Source organism: Syngnathus typhle, linkage group LG10 (genome assembly GCF_033458585.1).
Source record: "Syngnathus typhle isolate RoL2023-S1 ecotype Sweden linkage group LG10, RoL_Styp_1.0, whole genome shotgun sequence".
Taxonomy (NCBI): domain Eukaryota; kingdom Metazoa; phylum Chordata; class Actinopteri; order Syngnathiformes; family Syngnathidae; genus Syngnathus; species Syngnathus typhle.
In genome coordinates, this window is record NC_083747.1 from 14855318 (window position 1) to 14869966 (window position 14649).

The window sequence follows — 14649 nt, forward strand, 5'->3', positions numbered from 1 at the left end:
TTCCTGCCTGTTGCATCGGCGCTCCGGGTTGGTATGGCGGGCCTTCGGCTGGGTGGGTGGCTCCGCGTGGTCGATACTGTGGACATCCTCTTGCCCAGTGATCGGTTTCGCCGCAGATGAAACATGCATTTGTTGAATGGGGCTTGTATGTTGCCCTCCCCGGGTAAGCAGGTGCACTCCCTCCCCGGCCTCTGTATCCGCCCCGGAACTGGCCCCTTCCGCGCCCCACCACCTGAGGAGCCTGTGACATTTGCATTTCCTTTTTTTGTGATTTAGACTGTTTAGCTTCACCATGCATTTTTGCCAACTGTAATTTCAACAACTGTTTAGATAATGCATCTGTCTCGTTTTCAACTTTAGCTTGTGACTCAGTGAACATTCTGCAGTGATGCAAAAGATGACGTTTAAATCGTTCTTCGGCACAAACCAGAATGTCAGGATCTGACATTAGCTGCTTCTTCACATCTGGCGGAAGTCCATCCAGCAGCGCCGTTCGGAAGAGCACCTCTGCCTCGTGCGTGAGAGCTGGATGTCGACCTGTGGTTTCAATCCAACTTTCCACACATGTTACATAATGTTGTGCAGGTGACATTTTCACATCATAAGGAAACATAGTGGGGGCCAGATCGGTGGGTTGTGGGAAAGTCAATTTAATGTTTTCAAACAGGGGCGCTGCTACTTGTGGCAAGGGCACCTCCCTCCCCAGCCTCGCTGTGCCTGCTGCTTCCTCAATTGCCTGCAATTGCACTAGAGAGCATGCTCCTGCCAACATCTGGCGCATGTCACCGAGTGTACAGCTCTGCCCACTCATCAGAGCTAAAAATTTGTTCAGCCACACCTTGCCTCCTCTGTGAAGTGGGGGCATCTTTTCCATCATCGCGGTCACATCACGGAGCACCATGGGCTCGTAGTGCTGACCGCCCGATGTGGTCACCAGCGGACACATCAATTCATTTTTCTGCACCTCGGCCTGTGTCATCTGTCCCTGACCACTCCGCAAATTATATTTTCTCCGTGTCTCTCTCTCTCCCTGGCTGCACTTCTTTCTACTGTCCTGATTCGCGCACTCCAACATTTTTCTCTGTTGCATCACAACATCATCTTCTTCCTCCTCACACGCCCGCAACCACACATGTACACATAAACGCACACACAGCGAGCGCGCACACAACCGCACATACACACACGCATCCGCACGGCACGCACGCCAATACACAAAGTGCTCGCGCAGAGCTCAGACGAACGACGATAGACTGACACAAACTTTTACAGAGATTACGCACATACACAGAACACACAGACAAAGGGATTCGAATCCATCTCTCATGTAGCTCACAATTTGCACTTCCAGCATACATTCCTCTCAATCTCACTCCATTCATTCCTCTCATCACACACACACTCCCCCCAATTTGGTTGCACATTTTGGATATTTTAGCGGTCTGGTCTCTCACAGGAGGAACTGTTACCACCGGATATTTTTTGAGGAGGCCTCACTTCCCCTCGGGGATCTCTTTATTAACCCCAGCTATCTGAATACGATCGTCACCGTACCCTTGTCCGCCACGACGAAGCACTAGGTCCCTGACCTATCCGTAGTACGCGTAAGTCCCTGACTTTACCGTACACGTTACACACGTAAGTTCCAAACTTATTCACCGTATGTATATTCACTTCATGCACACCTTATTTGATCTGAACGACAGTCTCCTCTTAAATTTCCTCTTTCAATTTGCAGAATTTCGACATATAGTAACAGGTATTCTGCTTACCTTATCATTGATGAGCTCAGGGTTTAGGAGACGTCGTACCAGCTCAACGTTGTGCGCTTATTCCTTATTCAAACGGTACGCCGACCGGGAGACAGCTGTCCCAGACTAACTGTCCGATGACTTGGACACAGACCACGAGTTTGTCAATTACCCTTCTCTTGACATCACGTACGGGGTCACCAAGAAACTGTTAGGATACGGATTTTAGCTATTGATCTGACTCCAAATTGTGATCAACACTTAACACATAAATTGCAATGTCCTAATCCACACACTGGCGCACCTAACAATTTTGCGAGTTCGTTCTGTCAAAGAGAAGACCAGTAGATCAATTAGACCAAATTTACCAATTATTTATTCCTGACAAAGCGCACTAATACAGGCCTGGGTCCCGGGTCCCTCACACTAAAACTCGTGCGTTTTTGTGACCACCAAAGACGACACATTCTTCCGGGTTGCCCAGTTTTAAAGAAACACAATATGAATATTAAAGCATGCAAAATATTGTGAGATGATTGGTGGATGGCCATCTCCTCCCCGTCCAGGTGTCGCTGAGGTCAGACGGTTTGGTTTTCCCCTCGAAGTCTGGTTTCATATAGTTGCTCGTTGTTCTCGTAGCTCACCGACCTTGAGATTATCTCGTCCGGTACTCCCTGTCTAGAACTATACACAACACTTCCGAGAAAACAAGTTCATACAGTTTGCCTGCACATTCCTCGGCCCCACCAATCCACACGAGCACTCCAATACTAGATATTAATATGATTATAAGTTTAACACAACCTTAAAATATGTTTGCAAACTCCCAAAAGCACATTTCCCTTTACGATACATCGATACACATCGATTAATCGATATAATGCTCTACGATTTATTGGTATCGATGCTAAAGGTAAACATCGATTTATATCGCCGTGTTTGACCTCGGACATTAGACGCGACTTTATTTTGAAATCCAGTTCATTGTTGCTTGCTTCCTCTTTCCGGCGTTGTTGTGTTGTGAGCAGAGCACGCGCGTGAAAGGGGAGGGGACAACTAGTCCGCGGCTCCTGGGCTGGTGCTATGGCTAGTGTCCAAAAAGACGAGGAAATTTGCTCCCCTTTAGGCTTCAAGTCATTCGTTTGGAAGCACTTTGGATTCCAAAGAAAAGATGGCTCAACGGACAAGACACGTGCAGTTTGTAAATCCTGCCATGCGGTGATCAAATATTCAGGGAGCACAAATCTCGCCGCACATTTAAAAAAAAAACACGACATCAACGTTCAGTGTTAAAGTAAGCAATTTGTATACTACAATACTCTTGTAATTTCCTAAATAAAGAGTTTGCAGTGCCTTGTTGATTTCGCGTATGAATTGTTATAAATCAGGATATTGTTATATATTTTTTACTAAAAAAAAAAAAAAATCGATCGTAGAGCACTATATCGCGATATATCGTGAATGAATCGCAGCAGGCTTTAAGATATCGGCAAATATCGTATCGTAGTTCTTTATATCGATATTATATCGTATCGTGACAAAACCCGCGATTTACACCCCTATTAAATACAGTAAAAGCTACAAAACAAACTGACAAATAACTCGTTTTCAAATCAGACGAAGAAAATATTTTTTTTAAAAAAAGAGTCATGACACGAATTTGATGCACAATTTGTCTTCGCGGGCCACAGAAAATAATTTGGCGCGCCGTATCTGGCCGTATCCTTGAGTTTGACACCTGTGCCCTACTAGTATACTTTTTCATGATATTCTTATATTTTGAGATCGGATATTTGAGGTTTCTTAAGCTGTAAGTCATAATCAGGAATTTTAAAATAATGAAAGGCTTGCAATGTTTCAGTTGATTTGTAATGAATCCAGAATGTATGACATTTTTGTTTTTTTTAATTGCATTACAGAAAATAAAGCACTTTATCACAATATTGTAATTTTCTGAGACAGTCCTGTAAAGAAACACGATCGATGTTACAGACAGATGACAAAAAACACAAGATATTATATACACCAGCTTAACTACGGAAATTAATTAATATAGCCACAGTGTTAGGATCCTGAACTCTCTCCCCCCTTCTGCGTAGCGTCCTGTACTTTTGCGCTATATTCTGACTGTCTGCTGTATGCACACTCCATTTTTGCTCCTCTTATTTATTGTGTTATTTGTTTATTTATTATTTATTCATCACTCTTATTTATTCATTGTTTGTGCCTTCTTTTTATTTTCTTGTGTTGTCTTGTCACCGTGGGATAGTGGGAACGTTATTTCGATTTCTTTGTGTGTCTTGGCATGTGAAGAAATTGACAATAAAGCAGACTTTGACTTAAACAGCGACATAAAGACAGAGCAGTTCAGTCTAACTCAGTGGTTCCCAAAGTGGGCGGTACCGCCCCCCTGGGGGCGGTGGAAAGCTCTGGGGGGGCGGTGAGGAAGAAAGGGGCGGTAGGGGGGCGGTAGGGGGGCGGTAGGGGGGCGGTAGGGGGGCGGTAGGGGGGCGGCAGTCGATTTGTACACAACACGCACGCCGCTCTGGCCCAGTCAGATACGACAGCATAGCTACAAAAGCAAAAGCTCAGGTTTGTAATTTCAAGCTTGTAATGTTCAGAATTTTATCTTATAATAAAAACCGCATTCTGGCGGTCAACATCATCTTGAGTTCAAGTCAACATGAAATTGGGGACTCGCCAGAACGCGCCGTGTTGTGTTGTGTTGAGCTGGTTAGGGCAATGGTCCCCAACCACCGGGCCGCGGCCCGGTACCGGTCCGTGGGTCACTTGGTACCGGGCCGCCAAGCCGCACAGAATTTTTTTTTTTTATCGACGATCAATTAATTCAGGTCAAGACGCTCGTCCCGGTCACGTGACATGTTTCCCCAGTCGAGCCCGCAAAGCTAATATGTGGCGACAGGCTAACTAACCAGGCAGTGAAGCATTCAAAACTGCTTCAACACATGGAGACCAAGCATCCTGCAATAAAAGACAAACCTTAAATCACTTCGGGTGTCATTGTCTCCGATTACGTCTAGATGGGACCGGCTCGTTTCTGAGAAACAAACTCAGTGCTCCCACTAATTCAACGTAATGGTAATGATATTATAAATGTATTATTTATTTATTTATATAAATGTATTGTTTATTTATATAAATGCCGGTCCGCGAAAATATTTCTGACATGTAACCGGTCCGTGGCGCAAAAAAGGTTGGGGACCACTGCCTTAGATCACGTCCGCCACCATTTTCTGTGAATAAATGGAAGAAAATGAATACATGAGAGGGTAAACTTGCTTTTCATACCTTCAATGTTGTCATTTTTGTCTTTAAGTAGGCCTATTTATGAAATGCGATAAAATGCTGTATTTTACATGGTTTTATTTTTTTGTTCCAGAATAAAGTATGGCCTTGGTACAGCAAACAAAAAAGAAGTGTCGGCAATATAGTGTGGAATATCTGAAATATGGATTTGTCGCAGCACCACACAACCAACAGCAACCAATGTGTCTACTGTGTGATAGAGTGTTTTCAAATGAAGCTATGAAACCTTCGAGGCTTTTGGAACATTTGAAGAAAATGCACTCTGATAAAGCAGACAAAAACTTGGCATATTTTCAGTCACTCCGAGACAATGTTCAGAAACGGAAAACCATCGGAAATATGTTTGACAGCATTTCACAACAATCTACTGACGGTTTGCGAGCGTCATACAACATCTCTTTGCTGATTGCTAGATCTGGTAAGCCTCATACAATTGGAGAAGAGCTTATTCTACCAGCAGTAAGAGAGGTTCTACACACAGTTCTACACAAGTCACCTGACCAAATTATAAAAGCTATTCCTCTCAGTGATAACTCTGTTCAGAGAAGAATAGATGAAATGGCTGAAAATATTGAAGAAACATTGTGCAACATGCTTAGGACAACAGAATTTAGTTTACAGTTAGATGAGTCCACTCTGCCAGGCAATGAATCTTTGCTTCTTGCTTATGTTCGTTTCGTCAAAGATGAAAGCTTGGTTCAAGAGCTGTTATTTGCAAGACAGCTTGAAACAGACACAAAAGGGGAGTCAGTATTTCGTGTCGTTGATGATTTTTTCAAAGAGAAAGACATCCCACTTTCTAACATTCTTGCTTGTGCAACAGATGGGGCACCATCAATGGTAGGTCGTCATCGTGGCTTCATTAGTTTCTTGAAAAAAGCTGTACCTGGAGTACTTACAGTGCACTGTGTAATCCACAGGCAGCATCTGGTCGCAAAAAACCTGAGTGGTAGACTACACAAATCAATGAGTACTGTTATCACAGCAATAAATAAAATCAAGGCACATGCCCTCAATTCCCGACTGTTTCGACAGCTGTGCACTGATAATGATGAAGAGTTTGAACGTTTAGTGTTGCACACAGAAGTTAGATGGCTGTCAAAGGGAAACTGCCTGAGACGTTTCTATTCACTGTTTGATACAGTTGTTGAATTCTTCCAAGACTCCAATTCTGTTCTGTGTGATGAACTAAGAAACATGAAGCATGACATTGCTTATTTGGCAGATATATTCGCAAAGTTCAATGAAGTTAATTTGCAGCTGCAGGGAAATGAGGCTAACCTAATTACAGTCAAATCAGCTATCTCCACCTTCCTGGCCAAGTTACAGTTATTCAAACGAAACATCGCTCGCCATGCACTCTACCAGTTCCCAAGCCTCTCTGAATTGGATAAGGAAAAAGGCATACCAGACGATGACCTTGAAGTGTATTGTACACACCTGGATGAACTGCACAGAGACATGTCTGAGAGATTTGAGGACATTTTATTGCTTGAAATACCAGACTGGGTGATCAATCCATTCCTAAATGTCGACGGTGAAGAAACTGGAGTGGCAGAGGAAGAACTGATTTCAATTCAAAATGACATTGAGCTAAGGCCAAAGTTCAAAAAGTCATATCAAGATTTTTGGTTACAAAAAAAAATCTCTGACTGCTATCAAGTGCTGTGGAACAAGGTCAAGATCTACTTCATTGCCTTCCCAACATCATATTTAGTAGAACGGGGCTTCAGTGCAGTCACCTTGCTTCTTTCCAAGCAAAGAAACCGACTGAAAATTACTGACCGCGGGGATCTACGACTTCTTCTCAGTGAGTTCCAGCCTGATGTTGAGAAGCTTATGTCCCTGCACCAAGCACATCCATCCCATTAATATTACGTGTGAGACAATGAAGGTTACTGGTTGAATGTTTATTTACAGTTCTATGTTGCTGAAACCGTTAAAACTGCTAAAAAATTAAATTTGTTTACTAAATACTAAATTGGGTTTTATTTGTGAAATACACATTTGTTTTTAACCTTTTGTCTTTTCAAATTGCAGCAAACCAAATATCAAGAAAGAGGTGTTCTTTACATATGTGCCGGGGGGGGGGGGGTTAGGAGGGGGGTGCTAGGAATTCACTGGGGAGCCAAAGGGGGCGCCAGCCTGCAAAAGTTTGGGAACCACTGGTGTACAGGAACATCTGTGCAGAGTATGGACTGGAAGCCCCAAGTTCAAAGTGGGAAGCACCCCCTAAGGTGGCAGAGAACGGGCGAGCCAAGATCCTGTGGGACTTCCAGATCCAGACTGACAAGATGGTGATGGCGAACCAACCGGACATTGTGGTGGTGGACAAACAGCAGAAGAAGGCCGTTGTAGTGGATGTAGCAATACCAAGCGATGGCAACATCAGGAAAAAAGAACTTGAGAAGCTAGAGAAATACCAGGGCCTCAAAGAAGAGCTTGAGAAGGCCTGGAAAGTGAAGGCCTCGGTGGTGCCCGTGGTCATTGGGGCACTTGGGGCAGTGACCCCCAAACTGGAGGAGTGGCTACAGCAGATTCCAGGAACAACATCAGACATCTCAGTCCAGAAGAGTGCAGTGCTAGGAACAGCCAAAATACTGCGCAGAACCCTCAAGCTCCCAGGCCTCTGGTAGAGGACCCGAGCTTGGAGTGGGAGACCACCCGCGGAGGGTGAGAGGGGAATTTTTTTTTTTATATATACACACATATATATATACATATATATATATATATATATATATATATATATTAGGGGTGTAACGATACATCGATACACATCAATTAATCGATATTATGCTCTACGATTTATTGGCATCGATGCTAAAGGTAAACATCGATTTATATCGCCGTGTTTGACCTCGGACATTAGACGCGACTTTATTTTGAAATCCAGTTCATTGTTGCTTGCTTCCTCTTCCGGCAGCAGGGAGCAGTGCGCGGCGTTGTTGTGTTGTGAGCAGAGCAGGCACGTGAAAGGGGAGTCGACAACTAGTACGCGGCTCCTGGGCTGGTGCTATGGCTAGTGTCCAAAAAGACGAGGAAATTTGCTCCCCTTTAGGCTTCAAGTCATTCGTTTGGAAGCACTTTGGATTCCAAAGAAAAGATGGCTCAACGGACAAGACACGTGCAGTTTGTAAATCCTGCCATGCGGTGATCAAATATTCAGGGAGCACAAATCTCGCCGCACATTTAAAGAAAAAACACGACATCAAAGTTAAGTGTTAAAGTAAGCAATTTGTATACTACAATACTCTTGTAATTTCCTAAATAAAGAGTTTGCAGTACCTTGTTGATTTTGCGTATGAATTGTTATAAATCAGGATATTGTTCTATATTTTTTATTAAAAAAAGAAATATCGATCGTAGAGCACTATATCGCGATATATCGTGATTGAATCGCAGCAGGCTTTAAGATATCGGCAAATATCGTATCGAAGTTCTTTATATCGATATTATATCGTATCGTGACAAAACCCGCGATTTACACCCCTAATATATATATACCGTTTTTTTCCGTGTATAGTGCGCAAAATTTAACTAATTTATTGTCCTAAAATCTGGGGTGCGTATTATACATGGGTACAAAAAAAAAAAAAAAAAAACATTTTTTTTAATTATTTTTTTTTTAAGTCCCAATGATCGTCACACACGCAGGAAGGCAATGGGTCCCATTTTTATAGTCTTTGGTATGGTCTTAACTAGGCTGGATGTAATTTTTTTTGTTGGCGTTGATTTCTCCGACTGCCCGTAAACGCACCACCGCGCTTCGTGCGCGCACGGGACAGCAAACGAGCAGGTTGTGGTAGATTGGAATCGAGCACTCGGTGCTCGACTGTGTGGTCTGTCTGTATTGAGAGTCGGGGAGATGTTGACTGAGCGGGCAGTAAAAGATCGACTTGTACTGCATCCTTGCCTCCGTGTATTATTGGTGAAACAACCAGTAAGCAACCCACGGTTAGTGACAACACTACAACAGTGTATCAGGGCATAAAGCCACAACATGGTGTCAGAAGACGGAGTTACGGAGTAAGTCAAGGACAGTATTCAACGCGTGTTGACCGAAGATAAGCGGCAAGCTAACGGGAGCTAACACAGCCGACATGGAGCAGTTCAGGCCACCGTCTCCGCTGATAATCACGGGGAACCTCGCTGAAAACTGGCGCAGGTGGGAGCAGCGTTTCCAGCTCTATATGGTTGCTTCTGGCGCGGTGGATAAAAATGAGGGGGTTAAAATTGCCATCCTGCTCCACACTGTCGGCGAAGGGGCGCTGGAAGTGTATAATACACTTGCCATTACCCCAGAAGGGGAGGAAGCAACGATGGAGGAAGTTTTGGAAGCATTCAGAGGCTACTGCAGTCCACAAAAGAACGTTGTTTTTGAACGCCATCAGTTTTGGTCACACACAATGTCATCAGGAATATCGGTGGACAGATTCATCACAGAACTACGTCAGAAGAGCAAGAACTGTGAGTTTGGAAGACATGAAGATGACATGATAAGGGATAAATTGGTGTTCAGCATTAGTGATACCCATCTGAAAGAGAGACTGTTACGTGATAATGCACTTACTTTACGCAGAGCAATGGAAACATGTAGATCAGCAGAACTCGCCAAGTCACAAATACAAGCGATGCAAGCGTCACCTGTTGTCCATGATGCCTCAGTGGATGCGTTCAATAGAGCAAAAGTGCAAACACGCAGCTGGGACAAGATCAAACCAGGCTACAAGAAGCAGGTAATGACTGTGTGCCGTAAATGCGGAAACAAGCACGAGCCTCGTCAATGCCCAGCTTACGGCGCTGTGTGTCATAAATGTGGAAAAAATAACCACTTTTCAAAGGTGTGTAGGGGTGGCTATGAGAAAAATAGCCATTGTAAGACAAAGACTGTAAACAATTTAGGAAAAGAAATGGACTGTTTATACATAGGCATGATTGGAAATGGAACCAAGAAAACAGCACACCAAACAAAGGACACTGTATGGCGCGAAACAGCCACGATCAGAGGTGTTGCAATTGACTTCAAGCTGGACACTGGTGCTGACGCTAATGTGCTGCCCAGGCAGCTATACCAGCAGCTACCAGGTCCCGTTCAGCTGCGTCCAACAAAGACTATGTTGATAGCTTTTGGAGGGGCACGCCTGACAGCAGATGGTGTTGCATCTTTAGAATGCAGAACGTCTAAACGCAAGGCTGTGCTGGACTTCCACGTGAGTAGCCAAGCAGACAAGCCAATTCTAGGAGGGGAGGCTTGTGAAGAGCTGCAACTGGTGAAGAGGATGGGGTCGCTCGCGGCAAAGGCTCCACAACAACAACAACCGCCAGCCACCAAAGAGGAGCTACTACTAAGATATGCTGATGTATTCACAGGATTGGGGGAATTTCCTGGAGTTCATCACATACACGTCGACCCCAGCGTCACTCCTGTGATTCACGCATGCAGGAATGTACCCCTCTCCATCATGGATGCGCTGAAAGTGACAATCAAAGACTTACAAAACAGAAAAGTGATAACACCGGTGAATGAACCAACAGAATGGGTGAACAGTCTTGTTGCCACTAAGAAAAAGAACGGGTCGCTGAGGGTGTGTTTGGATCCTTGCAACCTGAATGAGGCAGTCAAGCGCCAGCATTACTCCATTCCTACTCCTGAAGATGTGCGCAGCAGACTGGCTGGAAAATCCATCTTCTCCATCTTGGATGAGAAGGATGGGTACTGGCAGATCAAGCTAGATGAGCCATCATCTAAGCTCTGCACCTTCAACACGCCGTGGGGACGCTTTCGCTTCCTCAGGCTACCATTTGGGATTAAGTCGGCCAGTGAAGTCTTTCAACAAAAGAATTGTGAGACCTTCGGCGACATTCCAGGTGTGTACGTCATAGCAGACGACATGATTATAGCAGCATCGTCAGAGCAAGAACATGATGAAATCCTGCAGAAAGTAATGGAGAGAGCAAAGTCTGCCAATGTGAAATTTAACAAAGACAAAATCCAGTTCAAAGTGAACACAGTAAAATATATGGGACACATCATCACGGCAGCAGGACAGAGGGCTGATGACGCCAAGATCAAAGCGATTGTCGACATGCCGACCCCGGACGACAAACAAAGTCTCCAACGCCTGCTGGGAATGACAAAATTCCTGGCGCAGTACATACCAAATGAAGCCTCACTCACGGCACCCCTCAGACAGCTGCTAAAGAAGGACGTAGCATGGCAGTGGTGCCCACACCACAGCGCAGCACTACAGACGCTGAAGTCTACCCTCACACAAGCGCCTGTTCTGAGGTACTACGATCACAAGCAGCCGCTGACTCTGCAAGCAGATTCCTCAAAGGATGGGCTGGGAGCCTGTCTGCTGCAGGATGGCCACCCGGTGTGCTATGCATCAAGAGCGCTCACGGACACTGAAAAAAGATATGCGCAAATCGAGAAAGAGTTACTTGCCATAGTGTTTGCTGCTAAAAGGTTTCACCAGTATGTTTACGGAAGAACAGTAACAGTGCAGTCTGATCACAAACCTTTGGAGGTCATTGTGCGCAAACCACTGAGCAAAGCGCCAGCACGGCTGCAAGGGATGCTTCTACAACTACAGAGGTATGATTTGAATGTGACATATACACCAGGCAAACACATGTACATCGCGGACACGCTCTCACGCGCCACAGCGTGCAATGACAGTGGCAATCTCAATGAGAACCCTTGTGATGAGAGAGTTGTGTATGCCTTGGAAGCCACAGACGCGTTGAGTAACGAAACACTTAGCCAGCTGAAATCAGCAACGGCAGCAGATGGCGTGTTACAAGCTGTATGTGAGAGACACTTGAAGGGTTGGCCCATGAAAAAGAAAAGTCTGGACAGTAAACTACACAGTTACTGGCCAATGAGGGACAATATCAGCATCGTGAATGACATTGTGATGGTCGGAGACAAAATCATAATACCCGAGTGCTTCAAGAGAGTGATTTTGGAGAAGCTGCACCTTGCACACCAAGGCGTGCAGCGTACTAAAGCTAAAGCGAGAAAAGTCCTTTACTGGCCTGGCATGACACGAGACATAGAGACAATGGTGGAAAAATGTGTGCAGTGCCAGCAGCTACAGCCCAGACACCAGGCTGAGCCACTCATTCCACACCAGGTTCCTGAACTGCCATGGATGAAAGTTGGAGCTGACATCTTCGAGCTGCATGGTCAGTCATACCTGCTGTTGGTGGATTACCTGACAAAATATCCAGAAGTGCTCAACCTGACTGATAAAACAGCTCGCACGGTGATTCAGAAGATGAAGTCTGTCTTTGCCAGACATGGGATACCTAAGGAGGTAGTGAGTGATCATGTCCCATTCGCCAGCTATGAGATGCAGTCATTTGCAGCTTCATGGGAGTTCAAGCTCACACACTCCAGCCCAGGTTTTCCCTCTTCAAATGGAATGGCGGAGCGGGCCATAAAGACGGTAAAACACGCGCTGAAGAAAGCAGTGCAGACTGGCACTGACCCACATCTAGTGTTGCTGTCGCTGAGAAACACACCGGTGACAGGACTAAACCTGACACCTGCACAAATGTTGATGGGTAGAGTCCTGCGCAGCACACTTCCATGTTCCAGTGCTGTGCTGAAACAGTCATCCCCACAGCATATTCTCGAAAGAATACAGGACTTGCAGTCCCGGCAAAAGCAACACTACGACCAGCGTGCAAAGCAACTGCCAGTGCTGACCCCAGGAGACACGGTGCACATGCAGACGCGACGCGGCTGGGAGCCAGCGGTTGTCATCAGGCAGCGAGATGAACCACGCTCCTACACTGTACAGACACCGGCAGGGAGGACACGCAGGAGGAACAGGCGACATCTGAGAAAGATACACCCAAGCCTGTTCAAAGACTCTCACCCTGATGAACATTTGGACTCTGAGTTTCAACATACTCAGGCTACTGCAACAGTGGACTCACCACCACTGGAACCGGTACCACGCAACCCTTGTCCTGTGCCTGTGGACAGTATGCCCACATGCTATACCAGGAGTGGCAGAGCAGTTAGGCGCCCTGCCAGGTACACTGAATGACAAAGTGATGTTGTTACTCAATGTTAAGAAAGAAAGTGATGGAGAAATTAAAGTGTGGATGTTTTGTGTTTATCGTGAAGTGTTATAAAATGTTATAGGTTCGGAAGGAAAAAAAAAAAAAGATTGTTGAAAGCCATTAGGGTTGTTGAAACATGATTTTTTGTAATTGATATATGCATGTCGAAATTGTGATCAATGTTGATACCAAAGAGTTAAGGTAACCAATACTAGATAAGCTACTTCTCAGTTGGAAAAGAGGGATGTGGTAGATTGGAATCGAGCACTCGGTGCTCGACTGTGTGGTCTGTCTGTATTGAGAGTCGGGGAGATGTTGACTGAGCGGGCAGTAAAAGATCGACTTGTACTGCATCCTTGCCTCCGTGTATTATTGGTGAAACAACCAGTAAGCAACCCACGGTTAGTGACAACACTACAACAGTGTATCAGGGCATAAAGCCACAACACAGGTGATCGAGCAAGCGTCTGATACGAGAGCATTGCGGTCGCATGGAGCGTGTTTGAAGTGAACAGCAGAGAAGAAAGGCAAAGTGTTGTGAAATAAAATGCACAGAACGGATGCGCAAGACACGTCAGCTATATAAAGAGCGAGAGTTGTTTTCTTCCTATTAGTTTCAATTCACAGTTTAATTAGCAGTTTCAATCAGCAAATAACAAAATGCGTATTACAGGTAATATTTTATTTCACAACACTTTGCCTTGTTCCTTTGGTCTCTGCTGTTCATCCTAAAACACAAAGGCGCTCTTTAAGCAATGCGACAGTGAGCGCCCGGCGCGCTGCGGTTGCGCGACCGCACCAAATTAAGCTCCCTGCGCAGTGCGCACTGAGGTCCACTTAAATTTTAGAAAGTACATCAGGACTTTAAAAATATCTTCTAAATTTCAGCGACGGCTCTGTCACAATAATCGAACAGCCCGGTGCAGTTGGGCGGTCGGCGGCGCGCTACGGTTGAGCGTTCTCTCGCACGCTCTATCTCTCGCTCTCTCTCGCACACACGCAAACCGGATATCATACGGAGGCCGCCATTACAGATGCGCAGAACGGATGAGGAAGACACGTCAGCTATATAAAGAGCGAGAGTTCAGTTCTCTACCTAAATCCGTATTACAGGTAATATTTTATTTCACAACACTTTGCCTTGTTCCTTTCTTCTCTGCTGTTCACTTGAAACACGCTCCATGCGCACGGAGCGCGGTGGTGCGTTTACGGGCAGTCGGAGAAATCAACGCCAACAAAAAAAATTACATCCAGCCCAGTTAAGACCATACCAAAGACTATAAAAATGGGACCCATTGCCTCCCTGCGTGTGTGACGATCATTGGGACTTAAAAAAAAAAAAAAAAAAAAATAATAATTAAAAAATTTTTTTAAAAAAATTCATAAAAATTGGGTGCGTATTATACATGGGTACAAGCTTTTTTCCAGCATCAGCATGCCATTTTTAGGGGTGCGTACTATACATGGGGGCGCACTATACACAGAAAAA